Source organism: Mastigoproctus giganteus, chromosome 8 (assembly GCF_048544385.1).
Source record: "Mastigoproctus giganteus isolate SK-2022 chromosome 8, ASM4854438v1, whole genome shotgun sequence".
Classification (NCBI taxonomy): Eukaryota; Metazoa; Arthropoda; class Arachnida; order Uropygi; family Thelyphonidae; genus Mastigoproctus; species Mastigoproctus giganteus.
The window spans coordinates 57,765,109-57,789,660 of record NC_143582.1 but is presented as its reverse complement, the minus strand read 5'-3'; the positions used below and the strand labels follow the sequence as shown (position 1 = coordinate 57,789,660).

Sequence of the window (24,552 nt, the reverse complement as noted above, 5' to 3'; positions counted from 1 at the left end):
CCGAGTTCCACTTCTGTCTGGAGTCAGGCTGTGCCAGGTGGGGGAATTGACAATTGACATCCCCTCCTATGATTATTTTCTGGTTCAGGAGCATGTCCACTAAAGCTTCAAGGTATTGTGTAGCTGGAGTAATGTCCTCCCCGGTCTACAGTAAAGTGCTACTATGTAGAACTGGCATAGTGGCGTAAATACATGGGCACAAGCTGCCCATGACGAGCACAGCGGTTTAACTTTCGTGACTGTAGTCTGGGTTGCTCACCACTACCGCCGCCCAAGGGGTATCTTCCTCTTCGTGAACTATTTTATATGTGGTTGGGTATCCGCACACCCGTTTAGAGTGGGTGTACGGCTCCTGGAGTATGAGAATGTCTGCATTGATTTCGTCAGCTTTTATCCTTAGTTGTTCAGTCACTGCTCTGGCTCTTTGTGCGTTTTGTTGGATGATCTCTATTTTGGATGTATTATATTTCTTATTGTTTGTCTCCCTAGTCGGTTCTCTTTTGGTATTGACCCTTTGCTTTGATATAGACCAGGCAGTTCGGATCTCTGATCGAATGTGTGTATTCCATTTTGGCTGCTTTACAATTGGCACAGGTTGAATCCTGTTCCCTATTGGGACAAGTTTTGTACTCATGGCCCTTGCCAGAGCAGTGGCTGCAGGTAGGCATTGTCTGAGTAGAGGTGTGGGTTGTGTGTCCGAACTTGCAGCACCGGGAGCATTTCGGCACTGCTGCATGTTCCTGTAACCGGTGGGATCCCCATTCTATATATATATTTATTCTGTTTCAGTTTTTCAGCTGTTGCCATGCAGATGGGGCTATTTAAACCACCCAGTTCCTATTGGTTCCCGATCTGGTACCGGTTGAATACCTTGGTGTTACCGTGCATTTTTCTTGTGCTTCATGTGCTAAATTCCTTAGATTTCTGGTGACAATTTCATTGCTAGTTGTTCAGGCGTTGTCTTTGTCTACATTAAATATTATAATTGCAGGCCACGCTTTTTTGGCGGCTCTGCTGTTAACCCTAACTTGGCAAGTTTTAGGTTTTCCATTATTGTCTGTATATCTTCCTTATTTTCTGTTTCTATTATTAATCCTGTGCTTGTTTTTCTTATTGCTTTAATTCTGGTATTCCTCAAGTCACCTTTCATCTCTTTCATAAATTTAGCCTTTAATTATTCGCTGGATTGGACATTTTCAGTGCATTCCAGGGCTGCGGCCTGAGAACAACCAAGTTTGGTGTTTCCAAGTGTAGCCTTTTTTCTTGTTGTCCTTCTTGGTTTGGTTGTAACTGGTTTGACCCATTCCTCAGCGTCTTGGCATATATGGGGGGCACTCTGTTGCATTTGATTTGCCCCACTTTGTTCGTAGAGTTGTATCTTAACGTTTGCCTTTTCATTTTCTAGGAAGGTTTCTATCAGCATGGCTTCCATCGTACTGAAAATGTTTGCAATCTGTGATCTAATACCTGTTGTAATTCTGTTTGATGGTTTTTTGAAAATATTCTATAATGCCGTCTTCAAGGCTAGAGATTTTTCATACACTGTGCCTTCAGGCAAGGTAGGATCTAGGGGAACCTCTGGTGGGTTCTCTTCTCCGGTGTCCTTTGTAGATGCGGTACTCTCTGGTTGTTCCCTTGCTTCAGTTTGGGAACGTGTTCCCCGCTTTATTTTTGTACCAGTCGACTTGTCGACTTTTATTTTTCCCTCCATTCTCCTTAGATTTCGGATAAACGGCGTTTACGGTTAATCGGGAGTGTGTTATTTTTGGTCAGCTTGTGGCTGTAAGAGCAGCAAAACGATACCCGCTACAAGTCCATAGCCATTTTGGTTCACGTACAGTTCACTGTTTAGGTCATTGGGGGGGGATGAACAGCCGGATGTGTAAATGCTCCAATAGACCCAGGAGTACTGAAACGGTGCAGTTTGTTTGAGCTGGAGTGACACCGATCACAGAAATTATAGTTATTTCGGTGTGGGAGCAACGGAAGAAAAGTTGCAGCTCGCCCATGTAATGACTGTTGGTGGGGAGAGAACTTGAAGACACATTTACTTCTCTGGGAAGCAGGAGATATACAGGGTGTCTCAAAAATATTGGTACAAACTACGAAGTAGCATCCATTAATTTAGTTACCGGTACTTCACGACAGCAAGTTTAAAATAACGGGATTAGAAGGCGACACGTCAGTGACAGTCACTTACACAGGATGTCTCAAAAATATTAGTACAAACGTTTAGGGGAGGAAGGTAACATCTAAAGGAATGTGAATCGCATAGGAACCCATAACCGGAAACGTCACCGTAAGTCAGTATACGGCGCTGTTCATCAGTTCGCGAGAGGGAAAATTTCTGGTTTACTCATTCAAGCAGTAGTCGCCGCACGAAGAGCATGCATCGATATACGAACTGTGAGCTGGCAGACATGCACCTAGAGTATGGATTAGCATGAGCAAGGGACAAGCCGCTCAACGAACTTATGGAGAACTCTTCCCACACAGACATGTATCAGACCACCGTTTGTTTGCGCGTGTGCATCAAAGTTTGTGCGATTATGGGTCATTTAGAGGTAATAGGAGTAATGCGGGCAGACCACGTTCGACACGAACTCCCACCATGGAACAAAGTGTGTTGAATGCCATCCAGAATAATCCTACTACCAGCACACGTGCCGTTGCCTCTGCCTTAGGAGTGTCTCGTTGCAGTGTACAGAGTGTCTGGCATGACGATTCCTTACACTCCTTTCATCTCCAAAGGGTTCAGTTACTGCTCCCCCCAAGATCATCCTGCAAGTGTGGCTTTTGCGCATTGGTTTCTCCAAGAAAGCGTTCAAGACTTGAATTTTCCTGCGTATGTTTTGGTCACGAATGAGGCTTATTTCACTCGGGAATGCTTATTAAATCAGCACAATGCTCAGGTGTGGGCTCACGACAACGGTGTGCGTCCCCATGCGGAACATGATTATTATTATGTCTAAGGTGGCACCTAGACTTCCGTCTATCTCCACCTGATAAAGTTGACTTTGTGCAGAACCTCTGCAAAATAGACCTGTATGGAAGGTCTCTTCGCCATCAGGGAGAAGCTGTCACCTGCACAGCCGCTCCCCGTTGGCGAATAGACCCTAATGGCTGCCCATATTCACTTGGTGCTGGACCTGGTCTTCTATTTTAAGTGCCTCATGCACAAAAATCCCGCACCCACCGGAAGTAGTGCTATACCGGTGGGTGCCAGCAATCCCGCTCCCAAGGCTGCCCACACCTGAGAGCCAGCAAAAAAAAAAAAATAATAATAATAAATAAATAAATAAAATACATATATACACACACATAATATAAACAAACTAAAAGGGGGAAAAAAAAAACACAAATAATCAAAATGTATATAACCAAATCTTAATTAGTAATCATTAGATTATTCCAATGTCTTCTCCGTTGAAAAACAGTTACACAGAACTCTTGCAGTGCTTGAAATTTATCCTGATTAGCAATAAGGTCACTTTCACAGCCTCTAACTAAATTACCAATCTTCACTTTTAGCCTTTCTCTGTGTTCAACGTACAAACTACAATCATATAATAAATGACTCCAAGTCTCAGGTTGACCGCAAGTGCATAAAGGAGAGCTGACTAGACCAAAGTAATGTAGTTTAAAATTTAATGAGCCATGGCCAGTTAAAATAAACGATGTTACCATAGAAGGAAAAAACCATTTGTTGTTACTATCATAAGTAAATTTAACTGTTGGAATAAACAATCTAGTCACCTCCCCAGTTGCACTAAGATCCCATCTCTGTTGTCACATACCAATCAACTGTGTTAGAACATTTTTCTTAGCTTTAGCTATCTCTATAGTGACATCAGATGTAATATTCATGAAAGAAACCACTATGCCTTTTTTTAAGTAATAACAAAGGGCCCGATACACAATGTACAAGTCTAGAGGCAAATGCCCGGCCAAAACCTGCATAGCATTCGTTGAGACTGTTCTGCACAAATTAGAAATAACATAAAGCATTGAGCGCTGAATCTATAACAATTTCTGTTTAAATTTAACGTTAGTAACTGTGAAGTACCACACTGATGCTCCGTACGCAACTATGGGTAAGAAGACTGCCTTGTAGTATAAATTTAAAACTTTCCTTTTCAACCCCCAATCTGACCGTGTTAATCGAATTATTGCTGCACTAAATTTTTTAATTTTTTCGTGTAAGTAATTTAAATGTGGGAAAAACGATAATCTATCATCAATTCTTATACCTAGATATTTCACCTCAGATACTGGGGGAATCTGCCTCCCCTTATTAAAGCTTTTGGCGGTCGCGCATAATTTAGTTTCCCCTTAAGAAGCATCATAACAGTTTTAGTTGTAGATATCAATAGTTTGTGCAGATCAGCCACGACACTAGACTTTCTAATACCTGGGCCACTCTTATTTCAAGAACAGTCCTGGATTTACCAGTAATACATAAAACCAAATCATCTGCATAAGCAATCTTATGCAGATTTTCAATTGATTGTTCTAGCCATAAATTAAGTACTAAGTTCCAAAAAAGTGGGCCCAATACAGACCCCTGAGGACACCCTCTCGAAAGATTCCTATTAAACTGTAGATGCTTAGCTTTCAGTATAATTTTCCTACAATACAAATAACTCTGTATCGTCCTATACAATAAGTCTGGACATTGCATACCCCTTAATGCAGACAGAATACTCATGCCACACCATGTCAAAAGCCCCAGTAAAATCTATAAAGATGGCTAACACATACTTATCCTCTGCCTGGTTGGTGAAATTCATGAGATCATTAATGGCATCCTCCGTAGAATGCCCTCTCTTGAAACCATACTGATAAGGCAGGGTCAAACCATTTTTATCCATGTCTTGGTTCAATCTTAAAAATAACAATCTTTCAAAAACTTTGCCAAGATTGGCCAATAACGAAATTGGTCTATACCCTCTTGGGTCATTTGGTTTTTTACCCGGCTTAACTAACGGCTTGATCAAACCAACTTTCCAGATCCCAGGAAAGGTACCTTGAAGTAAGCATTTATTATACAAGTTTAACAAGATGTTAGGATAAAGCTCAATCATTTTAAGAACAGCGATATTCTCTACTAAATCGATTCCTGGGGCTTTGGAAATGTTAATTTTCTTAGAAACGGCTTTCAATTCCTCTAAAGTAAATAAGCTAATATCAACAGACCCAAGGTATGTTACATTAGAGTCCTTGATGCCTTCTTGGATAATTCCGCATTCCACCAATTAACAACGCTTCTTAACTGGTTGTCTTCTTGAGGCACAACTGAGGGCTCTAAGCAATGAAGACTGAACGAAAGCAGCATACTCACAAGCATTTAAAAAATTCAAATTAACCATATTGTCTCCTGAAAAATCTAAAGCCACTGACCGTGCAAAACTAGACCAGTTAATCTTCTTATAAGTAAATCTAGTTAATTCAAAATTATCAAAATCTAAAGAAGTATTTAAATCAGCCAAATTAATATGAAAAACCAAAGATCTGTGATCACTATTCGTATAGTCCGTTTTCACAAGTCAATGACAGATTCGTCTGGATAACCCCTGAGTAACTATAGTCAAATCAATATTCGACCTGCCATGAACATTATTAAAAGTATAAGGCTGACCTGATATATTGACTACACACAAATTATTCATTAAAATAAAGTCCTCCATTAAGCGACCTCTCTGATCAGTCATGCCGCTAAACCATAAGTTAGACTTTGCATTGGAATCCAATGCAATAATTAAATTACTACAACCAATTTCACTGAAAACAGTTTCCATATAATGGATAGAATTAACAATTTCGTGACTTGGAGGACAATAAAGAGATATTAAATTAAAAGTCAACCTAGGAGTACTAATGTTCACACGTTGAGTTCTGACTACACAGCCCAGAGAGGACAGTTACCTGCAATAACTTATTAAAGACCACAATTGCTGTTTTAGGTTTCATATCAACTACACTTATAACTCTGGCATCAGCAGGAAAACCAACAATTTTATGTCCATGTGCAAAGGAACCAACATACGGCTCCTGCATACACAAAATGTCAACACTTTCTTGCACGGCCACCGATTGAACTCAACTTTGTGTTTAGTGTTACAGGTTAAACGGAACCGGGGGTTCCCTGCAATTCCACATTGTGCATTTTGTGTCGCAGAACAAACTACCCAATTGTGTCTACCCAGGCTTTACAGATTGTAATTGGCAAATTAATTATCTATTGATTTATATTTGGTGTACCATGGGTTAGCTTATTCTGTTCGCAGTGTATTACGAGCTCTACCTTGAATATACAAGTGGATATCACGGCAGGTCCGCAAAGAGGAAAGGTATGAAAATCGGACGCTCTGATAAATGTTTGGCAGGAGCACTGGCCAGAATGTGATAAAAGACTGATTACTCAAAACATTTTTATGGATATAAAACATGCAGCATAGAATGTGATAAAGGACTGATTACTCAAAATTTTTTTATGGATATAAAACATGCAGCATCGATACAATCTAAATGGTTTACACCCAACGTACAGGCGATATTCTTATTAATTGGTCATGATTTGATTAACGCAATGTTACATGACTTAGGAATCACTGAAAGAACTAGTTGCCATTGTGGTGAAACGGAGTGAAGGAAAAATATTATTTTTAACTGTGAAGACTATAACGATCTAAGAGCTGAATAACAGATCCAAGGCGAGTAATCTCAGTGTTATGGTAGACTGCTGTAAAGCAATTCTAGTGGAAGCGCAAGATAACTGCTCGGCTTTTCGCAACTGCTGTATTTGATAGGTGAAGGATGCTTCTGCGTCTGGATGCCTTGGATTGGTAGTGTAGTATAGTGGGTGCATGACATGGCTTAGCTAGAGTTCTGTGACCTCTGCTTGCGCTGCTTTGCATTAATGGAGTCACATTCAAATCCGTATCTCTTCTGGCATGAGTAGGTCTACTAATCCGGAAAGTTGGGGTCCATCGTGGTGGAATAGGACACTGCGTAGATCATGCTCTTAAGATCTGGAGGTGAGGATCTTGAAATACTTTGGAATTCAGCTGCGAATGCGGTACTCGAATGAAGGATTGGGCTGTGTAGCGGAACAGAATATTCATTCTGTTCCGTCACACAGAATGAATGAATGAATTCGTTTTAGTGGGAGTAGGCAAGGATGTGGTATTCTGTTTCTGAATTCGGGTGAATGTACACTCCCACTTCCGCATCCACATGAACAACGTCTTCCATTTGACATCCTCTGGCAGCTCATGGTGCTGTCAGTATCGTTGCGATTGTCATGGCCAGCTCTTTGTGCTGGTTCGTGATACCACAAAGGTCCAGCTCCTTGTGCTGCTCGTTCTGTCCTAGATAGCTACTTGTGGTACAGGCTTTTCTTAGCGGAGTACCTGGTGACTGCAGACTCCGAGATGTAGATTCTTGAATAATTCCTTGAGGTAGTGAGGATTTCCTTATTTAGCGTCTTTGGAAAACGGTCCCTCGTGCTGCTGAGATAAAATGTGTAGATTGAGCTACACACCAATGTTGGAAGATTCATTTTCATGTTTTTTTACTGTGGTTTGCTTTTGATTTGTGGTTTGCTGTGGCTATCTTAATTGATGACACAGTGGACTTTGAAATGGGCTGACAATTATTTATAAGCTATACTTGGACAATTTAACCTGGACTTTGAACTGTTTTCTATATGAATCTATTTTTGTGTTGTTTTAATTTGTCGCCTTAGGGTACATTGGCGGGCTAGCGTCAGCGATGTTTTACTGCACGTTAGTTTGAATGAGAGCCTTCACATTGCCAGCGAGCTACAAAGCGATGTTGCTGATTCTCGAGTGAGAAACGTTTAACGTATGCATGCTGAACTGTCTCTCCCTGACTTGTGCAAGCGTTGCTCTTGTGAACAGGTTGACCTTGTGAAAGATGGAAAAATTAAGTAAAAAGACAAATTTTAATAAGTGAGTGTTTTAGACACTTCTCCTTTTAAGTAAAGCGCCTACATGTCTTTTCCCTGTCCCTCCGTCCACATGCAACAACTCAACTCCTAGTAGTAGTAATAATAATAATAAACGTCATCTTATTATTATTAATAGTAGTATTTTATTTACAGTATAATAGTAGTATTAGCATATTTTTATCTGTTTTATTTTTATCTATTTATTTTTATTTATAATAGTAGTATTTAATAGGAAAATATGTCTTCTGTTTTATTATTATTAATAAAATATGAATTTTTTGTTTCGCACTAATAAACGAGTGTCTAGAATGCCCAACGATTGTCATCCATAATCAATCATCGTCAAAAGCTCATCATCCTCGGAGACTTTAAACCTTCCACTGCCACAAAGAAATTCCTAGATACACTGTCATTGAACATGTCGGAAATGGGCATTGATCTTATTGATGTTCCTCCCTCACATGGCGATGCCACCCTACAGCGCATCTTCTCAAACTGTTCCGTAAAAGAAACCCTGATCATAACCGATAACCTCCTCCTGTCCGATCACGATCCGACAGCTGCCATAATATTATTGCAGGCACCTAAGGAGGAACATTCTCCAGTACAAGCTACAAACACTGTAGCTTGAAACACAACATTGAAAATGTTACTACCCTTTTCCAACTTTACCCATGGAACGTACTGGCAGAGCTTAACATCATTGAGGCTGCCTACTAGCTTTCGAGATGAATGGGATTCGTTGCAAATCCAGCAGTGTCCAAAACTTGCATCCTTAGTCCCCATTCGAAGCCATGGTGGAATGACCTCCTGACTAAGGCCTCCTAAGGCCTTCAAGAAAAAACAGGCAGCCTACGCCTCCTGCAAGAGGTCGCCTTCGGAAGGCGACTTCTTGTAAGAGGCGTGGGCGAATATTCCAAATTCTCCAAAGCAAGGATGGATTTCCAGAATAGCAATCAGCTATTGACACGTTTGCCTCTGGACAGCCGGCCGGAGGCAAACGTGTGTGGTCAACAAGTCATACCTGCACCCCCATTGCTGTGGATGTCGAGGAACGGTGTGAAGATGTGCTGCATGTTAAGATAGATCACAGCGTGTCTGAAGTATATCCTTGGAATGAGGCACTCAACCTTTCTTCAACTACCAGTAATATCGAAATTTCCGAAGAACAGCTAATAAAAATAATAAACTCACTACCTGACAAGTGCTCCATAGGAACCGACGCAGTACCTCTTTTTAGTCTCAAAATTTGCTTCCTATTTCATCAGCAGAGACCTTCCCCGCCTCTACAACAAAATACTCAAACAGGCACAGGCGCCTGCAAGCTGGTGTGGCAGTTCCAAAGAAGCCTCATGGAAAATACCTACGGACTTCAGGCCAATATCAATCGCCTCTCCCGTCCTGAAATGCCTGAAGAAGTGCATCTTTAATGACGTTGCACTCACAATCTTTGCGCACAGACCCGATCATACCCATTATGTCATGCCGAAGGCCGCCGTAGCCTAGTGATCAGGCGCGCGGGTGCATAAGTACACGTGCCTTGAGTGACCGGGGTTCAAGCCCGTGACTGCTGAATACGGTGCTGTTTCTTCTATTCTGTCTATCTTGTTAACTCCTCTGACTGTTTGGTCGTCCCCGAGTATAAACAGAAAATTTATTTATTATTTTACTATAACCTGTCTACAGTTCTTATCACAGAAAATACTTCATGTCTGGAATGACAATGAGAACCTCCACACCATTTTTCTGGACATAAAATCTGCATTCGACTCAGTCCAAATCACACCCCTTCTTGCCTTACTTAATGGGTTCTACTGGATATCCGGCAATATACTCGAACTCCTCAAAAGTCTTTTACTTAGGAGAATGCTTCACTTAACATGTAATCAGAGTACAGTCCGGAAAAGCGCAGATGTAGGAATCCCACGAGGTGGTTCTCTCTCAGCTCTGCTATTCGCTGCAATATTCATTCCACTTATGGATCAAGTTCCAGCGTTCTTGTCGTATGCTGATGATATCGTGTGTTACTTGCCGTGCAAACGCCAGGTTGTTGATCCTCAAGCAAGACACCTTCTCAGAATACATTCTGTGAATATGCCAAATTTTTTGGTCAGTCATTTAATCCCGAAAAGTCACTCTATCTCATAATTTCTCCAAGTCCGATGACGTCCGCTGATACCTTAATTCCGGAATTAGCAGGAAAGGTTCTGGCTCCCACTGACAGTGTCAAATTTCTAGGAGTAATCCTTGATGCGAACCTCATCTATAAACAACAAATCCAAGCTCAGTATTCCAAAGCCTTGCGAGCCTTCTGGGGAATGAAAATAGATTTATGCAGAATTCACAATAAACAAATAATCATTTGAAACGTACTTCAGTAGCGTGATCTCCTATGCCGTGGAAGTTTGGTCGGCCGCACCTCCCACCAGCCTCAAGAAACTATGTAGTTTAGAATTCTGGGTGCTGAAGTGGGCCAACTTGTGGTATCACCAGATCTACACGACAACCAAATCTGCACTGTTCTCCTACCTGCAGTACACGCCCACAGTTCACAGAACCCATGTGCGGAAAATGAAGGTTTCCTTCATCTGCGTTCATCTAAGCATGATCATATGAACATCTGGTTGGTTGGCGTTTGCCAGGATGACGGCTACACAGTATCCCCCTCTTTGCTCTCAAGGCTCCAGAGTCTACAGAGTTTCAATAAACACGTCCTAAATGTGACTTTGGACACACTCAACTCGCTCAACATCGACATTGATCTATGGTCCATTGCAGTTGCTGATCCAGAAAAATATCACAAGAGGGCCACCATTTTATGCCTTGTTTGTGCACAAACAACGCACAAAATAATGCACAGAACAAAAATACAACACTCAGACATATGTGACTGGCGGACACAGGCACACAGCCTGAATTACTTTCAGGACATGGACACAGTCTGAATTACTTTGAAAAAAATAAATAAATAAAAAAATAATTCAGACTGTAGTCTGAATTACAGCTTGGAGAACCATGAGGGCTTGCATAACCACCAGTCTGTCCGTTAAAGAGACTAAGATAGAACATGCGATTAATAATAACTTCCATTCACGCAATTTTACTTTTTATAGTTTTTTTCTTACACTTTCTATTTTATTTTATATATTAGATTAGATATCGATCAGTGCATTTCAACAGGTGTTTCTTTTACGTAGAAAAGATTTGACTTACTCCGTCATACCTCTACATATTAGGTAGAAAAGCGTGTGCGGGGGTTGGCGGGCAAAGCGAGCAGGGGACGGAGCCCCCTAGTTATTGTTATTATTATTATTTTGTAAAATGTTTTTAGTGTTTGCGAACTACAGTTTGTTTATTCCAGCGATGGAAAAGGATTCGAAAAGCTTTGGGGTTGCTTTTCCCATACAGTATTTAAATGAGAAAAAATAAATCTGGAACAGAGATTGCTACATTTCCCTCACCCTAATACAAATATACGAGGTGAACAAGTATATTAAATGATGACGCCTGTGATCAGTAGCGAGGTGGAATTTACATTAGATAAAATACCAAAGTGTTAGTCATACTAGTTAGAGATTATGTAAAAAGTGATAGAAATAAATTACATATCGATTCCGTACAAATACAGTTTTATAATGACAGTGGCTCTGCAAAGCCGCTGTCAAATGTTGTCAAATGGAAGGAAAAGCAAACTGTATGAAGGGTAACAAATGAAGCATATGACATGACCTGAAAGTTACAAACACTTGAAGAACAATAAAGAACGCATAAGCTAGCAACCACATAAGAAATTATCAATATCATGATATAAATACTGAAAAAGCTAAAGAACACTTGAAAAAGAACGGGACTCTTGTTAGTCAAATAGGAATTATGGATATTTATAAAATATGACGGAAATCCTTTCGTTAGTAATAACCGCAGATTTCGTAATGAAGAAAAAAAAAAATGCCCTGTCGCATGTCGAGAAGAGAGTGATATCGTTGGAGGAGTGTGTATATATATATATATATATATATATATATATATATATATATATATAAAGAAAAGAAAGAAAAACAGGTGGTGACAAGGAAAGCGTCTCTTCTCAACACCATCATAGTTAGGAGAACAATAGATCGTGGAGAATAATAGTCCACTGCTAGTTTCATCCTACTAAGGATATGGATGAAGTATTTTAGAACCTGTTCTTCCAGTTGCTGAGTTGAGTAGCTGACTTTAAAATTTGCAATTCATCTCTTTTTATTGGTAAACCATTTCATTTTTTTCAAAGTATGTAAAAGTGTGACATTGTAAGCCTTTGCCGTGTGAATTAATGTAAACTGGGATGACAAGAAACTCTGGTACTTAGAAGCATATCTTCTCGGCGGTAAGCATTTTTAACTTATCTGTTGTAGCAAATATAATACTGTAATATTTTAAATATAAATTTATTGTGCGTGATGTCATCTTAGTTATGCTTTTCATTCTCTTCGTTATTTGTGAACAGGCCACAGAACACACTTTCTCTTTTAATTATCCCCACCATATCCATTTTATTTTTGAACACTAAGCTTGCTATTTACCTTTTTTAATCGTTATTACGTTATCTGTAATTTATATATTCATTAGAACTTTTTTCATTTTATAAAACTCGGTGATATTCTGCAGATATATTGCAAATTTATGTCATGCATTATGTGCTGAGATAAATCCCTTGCCAGCCGCGGATTTGAGATTTTTCCCCCCACGTATATATATATATATATATATATATATATATATATATGTGTGTGTGTGTGTGTGTGTGTGTGTGTGTGTGTGTGTGTGTGTGTGTGTGTGTGTGTGTAGTGTATTCGTGTCTAACGGCACCAGGGGTTTCCCCCATCTCCGCGTTGCTTTCATTGTGGGTGTAACAGTTCACTGTAAAGGCCAGAGATTTAAAAGTGTATGGATATTGTATGAGTGTAGTGTTGTGATCGTTGTTCTTCTGGCCATTTAGCCGCTAGCCCCTGCTGGGGCCCAACGTTGTGCACATTATGCCTCGTGGAGGCAGACCAGGTACACTAGTATTGAAATATTTACTCTGGCAGGTCCTGCCACCTAATTTCCTGAGATTTCAGTGGCTAGGACCTTAAAAAAAAAAAAAAAAAAAAAAAAATATATATATATATATATATATATATAATAAAATAAAATAAAATTTTTGCTCAGTGGGAGTTAAGAAAATTGTGTAGAAAGGCCAAATGAGTTTAGTGTGAACGCAATTAAATTTTAAGTTATGTGGGGTATACACTTGCGTATTAGGTAGATTGGGGGGAGACAGAACGCTGGGGGAAAAGACAGAAATATAGAGACGATAGAGAAGGCGACCACAGATAATCAGTGGGGCAGGCCCATGCCCCACCAGGCGAAGAGGGGAGTGGCAAGGAGGTGAGGGGACGGAAGATACCGTCCCCTCCCCCTGGGGGTTTCAAATATGGCGGCCTTAGTGTCCGGACACGTTTTATCGCGCTCCTGATTTTTAATGGAATTTAGTAGTTTAAAATGTGCATATAGTTCAAAAAAGTGTTCAAGCTGAAAGAACTTAATCGGAGGATTGCCTAGGTGAGACTATTTTTATATTCTACTGGGAATTTAGTAAACTACCAGCATTTTTTATCTGTGTCCTTTGTTGCCAGACCTGCAATGGTCACCATGTGGCTGGCGGCAAGGCCATAGAGAGGCACTGATATAAAGCAGTGGCCACGTCGGTAGTTTGCACTTGACTGGGGAGGTTCCCAAACCGTGTTAAAACCGAGCAGGAAGTTTGTTCCACCAAACTGTGCTGATAACTGCTGTATGTTATATTATGTGTGTATTAACTGCTTTATGTGTCCCTTAAACCAGAAGCAATGAATTCAGTGACCCCCCCCCCTCTTGCCATAAACTTTGCCTGGTTGACTGTGAACTCCTTACCTATGCATTTCACGGAATTACTAATGACACTATCGCCTCCGGCGCCCCAGGAAGCCCCTATGAGAAGTGATCCTGCTCTTCTGGGAGCATTTTCATACTAGGCTATCCCCCCCCCCTTAGTGACCGAAGGGGATAGCACAAAACTTCAATAACCACCTGTGTGCCTCCAAATTCAACCACAGATTTGTGGAGGACATCGTCCGACAGCATTTTCAGTGCCCTGCCAGATCATCCCAACATACGCCCGATAAACCGAACTGTCCTGGTTATCCAGAATTCGCTAAATGGAAGGGAAAACAGAAAAAATTACCGAATCCTTGATGCAGTCACAAAGTGACCACCTCGACATTATTGACGAGACAGAAGATATGGAGGACACCCGATCAGGGGCGTCTCAAGCCAAGCGAAAAAATAAGCGAGTGACCCGCTCCCAGAACGAGTCTAGAGAGCAGCCCGACCACACATAATATTTCAAAAATGTAATTTTTTTTTAATAAAACACCTTCCCACTCTATTCCATTTCTTAAAAAACTCTCCCCTCCTCCCAGCTTGAGCTGAGGTGCGGCTCTTCGGATTCTTTTTTTTTTCTTCTTTTTCTTTTTTTTAATTAGATCAAAAATGGCTCTTCACTCAAAAAAGATTGCCGACTCATGTAGCACAGGAATTGCAGACGGTGATTCGTTATATGCCGAAATTGATTGAGTGTAATAACATTGCTTTCGAATACAGAATGGTCTTCGTCTTCACAAGTAGCCTTACTGTTGCCCTACTTCAATATCGAAACAAGAAGGTTCGTGTATTTGAATTAATACATTTTGTTTTCCATTAGAAAAGGGGTAAAAAGGTATATCTTGAATAACAGCGATCATTAACACGAAATACTTCCATTCTGACCATGAGTTGCCTCGGTATTGTATTATTTTTATTTTTAATATTTTATAACAATCTCATGTGGAATTTTGAAATATCAGTAAGTGGTCTGGTTGTCGATTGAGAGGGAAAAAAATTAATATGAAAATTTGAGTCTTGTCATTTTGTCGGGTAATTTTTTGATTCTTATTTGTATATTCACAAATACGTATATCGATAAATAGTTTATCGATATACATCCCTGTCTTCCAAATTTAGGAAGACAGGGATGTTTTAGTATTTAGAAGAATTTTGGAAATTTTTTGTTCTGTACAGCAAAATTAAATTACCTAATAAAAGTTAATATTAAGTAGAATTGATTACTAGAACTAATTACTTCCTAATTTGATGATAATCTGCTTTAATTGATTTATCTAATTTACCCTCGGAAGTTCACTAATTTTCTCTGTGCTGAACGGAAATATATCAGAGATAATAGTAACAAATAAGAAATTCCGTTCTCAGTAATTCTTAATCATAAAACGCTTTTAATTCTCATTCAAGGCAGTGTTCTCCTTAGAAAATTTTGCCAGCCATTATGAAGTAGCCGGGTGGGGAGGTTTAATACTTCGCAATATTATAAAATTTTCTGTTATTTATAAATGTGACTTAAGCGATCCAGAGCAAAAATCGATTGTATAATTTAATATTATATGATCCTGTCGCATTGACCTCGATCGCATAGTGTGATCGAATTAATATTGATCGAGATCAGTGAGCAGTACCATAGGGTACCGCGAGAATCGTTTAAATTTTAGCCGGGCGGTCAGTTAAATTCACCGGGCGGTGCGCCCATTCAGTAGGTCCTGGAGAGAACAATGCAAGGATTATGGTTAACTGTAGCATTAGCATTAGTAGAGGCATATGATGCAAGAAAGCAAGCTTATGCAGCATCAGCCAAAAAAAAAAAAAAAAAAAAAACCCTTCCACTTCACCCCTCTGTTCATTCGAAATACCTGTCCAGCTGAGCCTTAAATTTATTTAGGCTATCAACTTCCACAACAAGGGATGGAAGTCTGTTCCACCAACCAACTACCCGCTGGCTAAAGGCAAATTTCCGCACATCTATCCTACATCTGTCTTTCCTCAATTTGAATTTATGCCCTCTCAGGTGATTATTCTGAGCAAGAGGCAGTATCCCATCAGCATTGAGCATGCTCAAACCATTCAAGGCTTTGTACACCTCTATCAGATCACCTGGCCAGTGCCTAGTCTCCAGACACTGTAATATGCAAAACTTCAGCCTTTCTTCGTAACAGCAACCCTTCGTTCCGTTCACTAACCTTGTTGCCCTTCTCTGTACTCGTTCCAGCAGCTCTACATCCTTCTTGAAATGAGGCCTCCAGACCTGTATACAGTACTCAAGGTGCGGCCTGACCATTGCCTTATACAAGGGAATAATCACCTCCCTATCCCTGCTAGAAAAATTCCTGTATATCATTGATAAGACACCATGAGCTACCCTTGCAGCCCGTCTGCACTGCTCAGAGAACTTCATATCTGCCTGCACAATTACCCCCAGGTCCTTTTCATTCTCTACCACTGTCAGTGTAGTACCACAGAATTGATACGTTGCTCTGGGGTTGCTGTTTCCCATATGTAGTACTTTACATTTGTCAATGTTAAACTTCATTTGCCACCTCTCAGCCCATCTGCTGAACCTTTCCAGATCCTGTTGCAGCAGCAGCATAGCGTCAGTAGCGTCCTTAACACCCCTGCCAACCTTTGTATCGTCTGCAAACTTGGACATTAAGCTTGATATACCATCATCAATATTATTTATAAATACAGAAAACAACAATGGACCCAACACTGAACCCTGAGGGACTCCACTAATAACATTAGTCCACGATGAGCAGTGTCCATTAATTACCACTCTCTCTCTTCTGCCACTCAACCATCCCTTTATCCATAGCAACAATTTGCCACCACTGCCACACTGCTCCAATTTGTGCAGCAGTCTTCCATGTGCAACAAAAGCCTTTCTAAGATCCAAATATATAATATTAAAGTTATTCCCTGCATCCAATTCTTTTGTGACTACATCATAGTATCCAATCAAATTGGTCAGACAAGACCTTCCCTTAACAAAACCATGCTGAGTCTGAGCTATAACTGAATTCTTGTCAAGATGATCCTGCAGTGCTTCTTTAACCAGTGCTTCCATTAATTTTCCTGGAACAGAAGTTAAACTCACAGGTCTATAATTACTTGTGTTAGCCTTTCATCCTCCTTTGTGAATTGGGGTTACATTTGCACATCTCCAGTCTGTGGGTACCTCCCCTGAGTCCAAGGAAGCTCTCATAATTATGGCTAACGGATTGCTTACTTCCTTTGCTGCCTCCTTTAATATAACTGGATAGATCCCATCCACCCCAGGTGCCTTTCTTGTATTTATCTTCAACAATTTCTCCTCCACTTTACTCTCAATTATTACAAGATCATCTAGCTCACTGCCAGTGTTTACTTCATCTATGGCATTCCCCTTACTGAATAACTCCTCATGTGTGAATGTAGATGCACAATATTGATTTAGTTTGTTAGCTACCTGAGCAGGATCATGAACAGTTGAACCATCGATATCAAGTGGACAAATCTGATTCATCCCCTTCCTTCTAGAGTTTACATAAGTAAAGAACTCCTTGCTGTTTTTCTTTGCATCCCTTGCCAAAGATTTCTCGAAATCTGCCTTCGCCTGACTAACCTCCTTTGTAATTTGGTTACAGATCAACTTATATACTGTATATCATAGGCTTCTGTGTTACATGTTAATTTATATGTATCCCATGCATTTCTCTTCTCTGCTATATGTCTCATTAGTTCATCTGACATCCATTTAGACCTGAACCTTGAATTAGTTGGTATGTAAAGCCTAGTAGCTTCCAAGGTAAGTTCTTTGAATGCTTCCCATTTTGAGTTTGCTGTTGGTAACATCATCAGTTGGTCCCACTGTATAGAATTTAAATACTGTCTCAGACTATCATAGTCACCTTTACGAAACCAATAACCCTTCCCTTTACCCCTGATGGTAGTTACCTCCTTGAGTAAATCCCATTGTAGCACACTGTGATCACTGCCACCTAGTGGTTCCTGTATCTGTAGATTCTTAATGCATGAAGAATCACTACTGATAATCAAATCAAGAGTATTGCTCCCTCTAGTTGCCTCCCGAACATGCTGATTTAGAAAACAATCATCCAATAAATCCACGAAAGCCTTGCTAGCGTGTGAGTGACCAACCCACAAATTCCAGTCAGTATCTGGGAAATTAAAATCCCCCCATTATAAGACTCTCTGATTTACTGGCCCACTCTATTTCCCTGTACAGTTTCTTATTATACTCATCAGAGTCATTAGGCCTATAGCACACTCCTACTCTCAATTTTGATCTCCCAATGCTTATTTCACACCAAACTGACTCGACAGTGCACTGTCCAGCGATGTCGACTGGCTTCACTTCCTTGGATTTTATGTGTTTCTTAACTAATAGCATAACCCCTCCTCCCTTCCTATCCTGTCTATCCTTTCTGTAGACGTTGTACTTCCCAAATTGCAGTTCTGCATTACTTATTTCTATGTGACACCACGTCTGTGATATCCCAACATTATCCGCCTTTGATGCTTTGAGCAATACTTCAAATTCATTAAATTTATTTACCAAACTCCTAGCATTGGTGTACACGCAAGTATACATGTACCTGTTCTTTTTCTTAGTTACCCTAACATAACCCATGTGTTTACTTGTACCCGAATGACTCCCCGCAGTCTCTGAAATATCCTGCATCTTATTTTCCAGGCTGCTGCTCATTCTAATAGAAGCAGTACAAGAATCACTTTCACCTCTGCCAGTGGCTACTGTTAATCTATTAGTTCTTGTATCCCCCACAATCTAGTAGTTTCCCGACCCGCCTAACACTGCCTCGATAGCATCAGCAAACATTCTTGCACCATTTCTATTTAAGTGTATCCCATCCCTGTAGAAGCAGTCTCTCCTGTTAACAAGTACAGACTATGCTGAAAAAAATTCTACCCCTTGAGCCTTGCACAATCTTTCCAGGGCCGAATTGATCGACAGGGCTCTCATCATATACTCCTTCCTATCGTGTCTGGGCAGAATTGCAGACACTTTCAAATTCAACCCTAATTCACGGCTTATTTTCAACAGTGACCTGTACTTGTTAAGTAATTCAGCCGGTCTCGTACTCTTAATATCATTAGTGCCAACGTGTACAACTATATCACCTTTTGTGCCCTTAAAAGATGATATCCGCTCTACAACGTCATCAACCTTTGCCCTTGGCAGACATACCCTGGTGCTGTTCCACCTATCCTTTTTACAAAACATGATTCCCGTTTCCCTGACAATAGAGTCACCAACAACTACTAGTTCCTTTGGGACCAGCGCATTCTGCCTTGGGGGTTGCCGCTGTGTTGCGTGATGCCCAAGTGCAAGCTCTGGCGTTGGTGTGGGCAGCTAAGAGCTTGATGGGCCCTCACTTTTAATCCTTCGAGGGCATCCACCCTGTCCTTCAAGCTCTCATATAGGCCCATCACAACGCTGAGTTGTCGCTTGATTTCCTTACACTCCTTGCATCGCGCACATACAAAGACATCCCCCATGGCAGTATCATGTCCGGTACGTGACTGTCCACAAACATCAAGCAAATAGTGCATTTTAAAAGGCTGTGATTCAGAGGGCAACTGCCCCCCTCAGTTCTACCCGGAGCCACAGCAGTTCCATTAGCTTGAGCCTTTTGCTTTGTTGCTCTGGTCTGAGTCATGATTTCGATTTAATTTCAATAAAATTTCAATTTCAGTACAAAATTAAAACCCTAAACTTGTGTCCCAATACAGTTATAACGCTATATTTATGTTTCAGTATCGAGTGTTATCTACGAAATCCCTTTATATAACTTCCGTATCAAGTTAAGTATTAATTATTAATTTTTGCTAATTATTTATGTTACGTAATCTAAGTCGTTATATGTATATAGTTAAAAGTACAATTTAATTGACAATGAAATTCAACAAGATTAATAGATTTACTGATTAATTGACAATATTATATTATGTACTATACTATACTAAGCTTATGCTATCTAGTTCGAGATATTTTTTCGCATAACAATGGCGGCAACTTACGAACGGTAAATCTGCGGACACTTAAGTATCGATTAACTTCCAAATCTCGCTGTCTCAATTCAGAATAAACTAAGGATCCTGACTAGCTTCTTACAGAAAATAATTTGATATACAATTGGTTAATAAATCGGCTAAATATGGTTAAAAAAAAAAAAAACCCTCTCGTTCAACGGAGCTGCAACTTGTAACACGTGGATTTGATACCCTTACCGATACTAAGTAATACCTACAAAATCTCTATCTAAGTTAAACTTTAAACTAGGTATCGTAACTAGGAACATAAAGCTACTCTAGGAAATAAGTTAATATGCCAATTTAAGCTAATAAAGCAGAAAATAAATCAGAAAAAACTTCTCTGTTCCAGGAGCGGCAATAAGCCACGTCCGCACAGATTACCCTCGTACTCAAAAACTCTCGTTCTGTAGAAACTTTAAGTATTAATAAACCCAAGATTTTGACCTCCAGAAATATCTTCTTTAATAAATTCGCTAATTGCTCTTTTTCAGGGTGTAGAAAATTGCTTACCAAGTAAACCGACAAAAATTTCACTTTCTTAATTCTTATACATGTACAGAAAGAAGTTGTGCCCGACATGTAAGGTGAACATTTTATAGTTTTTGCCCTGAACTTAAATATATTTAATTTTTAATACTTGATACAATGCTTAATTTAGCTAACAGCTAATTTGCCTTCACCTCTTGAAGGGATGGCGGAAAAGGGTACCGGTGTATGCCTAATCTTTTAAATTTTTTCACCATCATCTTTCCATGTGTGGTAAGGTAATGGTGTAACTGTGTTATGGTAGACTCTCGATTATTCGGGGCGAAATAAATGGGGTCTCTACTGATCACGGTTGTCTAAGTCTAAGTCTAAATCAAATAACAGAAGGAAAGACGTGGAATCCGTTACGGGGGCGGTTCGTTTACATATTGTATTTCTGTGGAGGCTGCTCGTGAATATCTCAGAAATTGCACTTTTGTTTTGTGCTTGCTAGCTCTCTCTACTCGAACATATTTCAGTAATTCTCCAGTACAGTTTTACTACTGTACAATTAATGTTAAGATTCTTCTCGGAGGTTTTTTTTTATTGTTTAGAAATTATCATTTCTTTCATCCAGAATACAGGCAGAGGGATCGAAGAATATAAGGAAGATCCAATATATTGACGCTTCATGGCCTTAGTTCCTTTGGCGTTAACGACACCACCGTTTTTCTTGGAATTCTTGCATATCTTGTTCGTAAATCTGCTACTGAACTCAACCGATTCAGTGCCTCTCGTTTGGTTTCTCGATTAAAAGAGATTAGAAGAATTCTGAACAATCGTGATGGCAAAACATTTTCCAGGTCTCGATGATATATCTACATTTGTCCTTGAAACCTGTGTTCCGAAGTTAATACCTGTGTTGCGTCCCCATTTTTACTTTCTCTTATTCCATTGATATTTTCCTCCTTAAATATTGACCAGTTTTCAACTCACTCCCCTACAAATTACAAAGTGCATCAGTTCTTACTTTGCAGAAACTCAAAAACATTCAGATTCCTAGATCACTCAGAAACACTGATTCCTAGATAATACAGTATATCTCTACTGGAAATAATCTAAACTGTTGACCTTTCTCGGCTTAAGCATATGCTAATTTTTTTCCCTCTCTCCATCGAAAAGACTAGGTCATCTTCTTTCAGCTTTCCTTTCTTGTAAACAGCTACTGACTGTACACATCACAAATCCACCGTATCATGGAAGGTTTTCAAACCCATCTTAAATTCTTAGACCAAGCAATGGCAAACCAGTGGCATGCATGCCACGATCGACATTCATGAAAAAATATACTGGCACGCGGCCACCCATAAATAGTTCATATTACAAAAAAGCATGTTTTTATTTGAAGACAAATTTATTTTAAATCTATCAGTACACCTTGCTGCGAAAACCTTAAGTGCAATTGTGTACAGAATTACACAGCAATGAAATTCTGATTAGAAACTTTTTATAAGTATTGTTACCTTTTTATAATAACAATAAAAAGTAGTTACTAACTTTAGTCAGTTTTGAATGGCTGGCAAAAATTGTTATATTTTGTCCTGTGGCACGTGAAATTGTTATATTTTTGTTTCAGCTTATTTTTAGCTCGTAGAGCGGAAAAGGTGCGTATCGCTGCCTTAGGTGCTATCCAAAAGAAGGTAGTCAGGTTAACTTAATAACATACTCACTAACAAACAAAGAAACTTTTTTGTTTGTTTGTTAACTCACTAACAAATAAGGCCGACCGGGCTAGCCAGGTAGGTAAAGTGCATGCCTCGCAACCCAAAGGCCGCGGGTTCGATTCCCGCATCGGGCTTGGATCACAGTAAAATGCAAAAACTTGGGGATGTGCATTATGGCCATAGAAGCTGATGCGCTAACAAGGAAAAAAAAAAAAAAAAAACTAACAAATAAACTCACTCCATTCACTTTTGCAATAGCAAATTTCTGTTCCACTTTGAAATTGTGGCAAAAGCTGTCACAGGCTTTTCTAAATTACGACAGCCTTTGCAACAAACTTAAAAATTCATGCTAGTTTATTACATCATGTCTAACAATTTGTGGTTTTAAGTTGTTTTGCCATAAAAAAAATGCGTTTGAGTTTCATCACGTTTTTGAGGTTACTCATCATGTCAATTGACACAATGTGTAAACTGATACTTATCTTTGAATTCAATCAGAAATTTAAAGAAAAAAAAATTCAATTTGAAATAAAAAAAAAAACAACAGGAGATCTGACTCTTAAAAGAAATATAAAGATGTGCAAAAATTGAAGCTAATGAAAAGGGAAATTCAGAGACAAGCTGAAGCATCCAGCAGTTGGAGCGGTTCAAGTGGAAGTTCGTACCGTTGCTCTTTAATATGCCACATGTTTTAAATATTAATAATTACATATGATTTATTTTAACTCGTGACTAGCTCAATGGCGTTTCGATCGTTAAAAAAAGTTAAGAACAGTTTTGCTGAAACGAAAAAATTCCGTTTTAGTTGTTGTTTACTGTCAATTGTGATTTATATCTAATACAGTATTTAAAAAAAAAATTTGCTATATCTCTTGGAAACTAAGAACTGCTGTATCTCTTGGAAACTAAGAACAGCTATATCTTGTGCTGTAACTAGAAGCGTCTCTTACTCAGATATCTAAAATGGAATCACTCTGACTGTCATATTAATCATCTATGCATTAATCACGTGCAAGGAAATAAATTCATCGGTTGTGTGTGTGGGGGGAGGGAGGAATGAACTTAAAATTAAGGAAGATCGAAAAGATGTTAGCAAAGCTGACAAAAATGTTAAAAGGAAATTAATGTTAAGCCCTGGTTGTTTTAAGCTGGAAGAAGATTGACAGCAAAGAGAATATCTTCTCTTTGTGCACAATTACTAGCAACACATTATTTTGCAGTTCAGCGATGATACATATTAAGATTCCATTAATGCTAAAGGCCACTCCCTAGCCGCAACCTATCCGTGGCTATATGTAATGTATTGTCGAACATTTCTATAATTTCAGTTCTGCTTCATAGCATAATGCTTACTGCTAGGTTTAAGACTTGCATTTGACCTCACCATGCTGTTTCCTAATTGGACAATGACAAATGATGCTGAATATCACGAGTTACATTGACGAAACAGGAAACAGCAGCCAACGAACAATACTACCCATTTATAATGGGAATAGTGTGCAAATGAAAGTCTTAATGTCTCGTGCAGGGTGTTCAATTCCAGGTTTTACAGGATGAACTTCGATTATGTGTTTCCATTTGAGATAGCATCGTCAGATACGAAAAGTTTAAGCTCAGATTGTTAGCTCCAAATCAGGTGAAAATGTACTCTCTATGTAAATAATAGTTCATTTGCATAATTCTGTATATATATAGTTTTTTTTTCCGTTTTTAGTTTATGATGCTCGACAGTGTGCTGGCTTTAAACTATATGCTTCAAATATGCATTACATAATGCATTTTGATAGAACAAGTGCAGTATTTATAGGGTGGACTATAAGCACTGTAAGTGACCTTGCTATAAACACAAAAAGTGCATAGGAAAAGCAACTGACGGAGCAAGAGATTGCTCTGTCAAATTTATATAAACTACACGTGTCTTACAGTAATGCTGAGACATCAAGTCCTCGATCTCTTAGTGTTAGTTCTTGCCTCTTCACATCGTTCAACACCATGTTTGCGCCAAGGTCGAAGATGGGAGGAAACTTTAGTTTCTTATTGAACTCATCTTTCTTTTGACTATTATCAAAGTCATGATTGGAGTAGCATTCATAAACCGTTTATGCAAAAGCAGCAGACGTTTCTTTTTTTGCTCTGAGATATCTTATTTCCCTGATATCTCAACATTTTCAAAGCTTCCTACTTATATAAACAGAAGGTTTTGAGGTCATGAGGTTATGACTGCTTACAAAAGATAACCATCTTTCCGTGAGAAGACACACGCCAAATATTGCAGATTGTAATTATTTTTCTTTTAATTTGATTTCTTTTCTCATTAGTGCCATTTTTTCTCCTCTGGCGATTTGCATGTCTTTCTCTATTCATGGCAAGCAGTTTAACGTTGTCCTT

At 39.3% G+C, this 24,552-nt stretch overlaps 1 protein-coding gene across 3 annotated transcripts in view; it reads left to right on the top strand.

The window, feature by feature from the left end:
* Nucleotides 1-24,552, top strand: part of LOC150081550 (organic cation transporter protein-like) — a 165,577-nt gene that overhangs the window by 54,939 nt on the left and 86,086 nt on the right. The window contains exon 1 of one of the 3 annotated variants that reach the window (XM_090380097.1): nucleotides 23,691-23,800. The exons of the other annotated variants lie outside the window; for them this stretch is intronic. The gene's annotated coding sequence lies outside the window, so the exon portion shown is untranslated. Of the gene's footprint in view, nucleotides 1-23,690; nucleotides 23,801-24,552 lie in introns of those variants that run through there. 3 annotated transcript variants of the gene reach the window in all.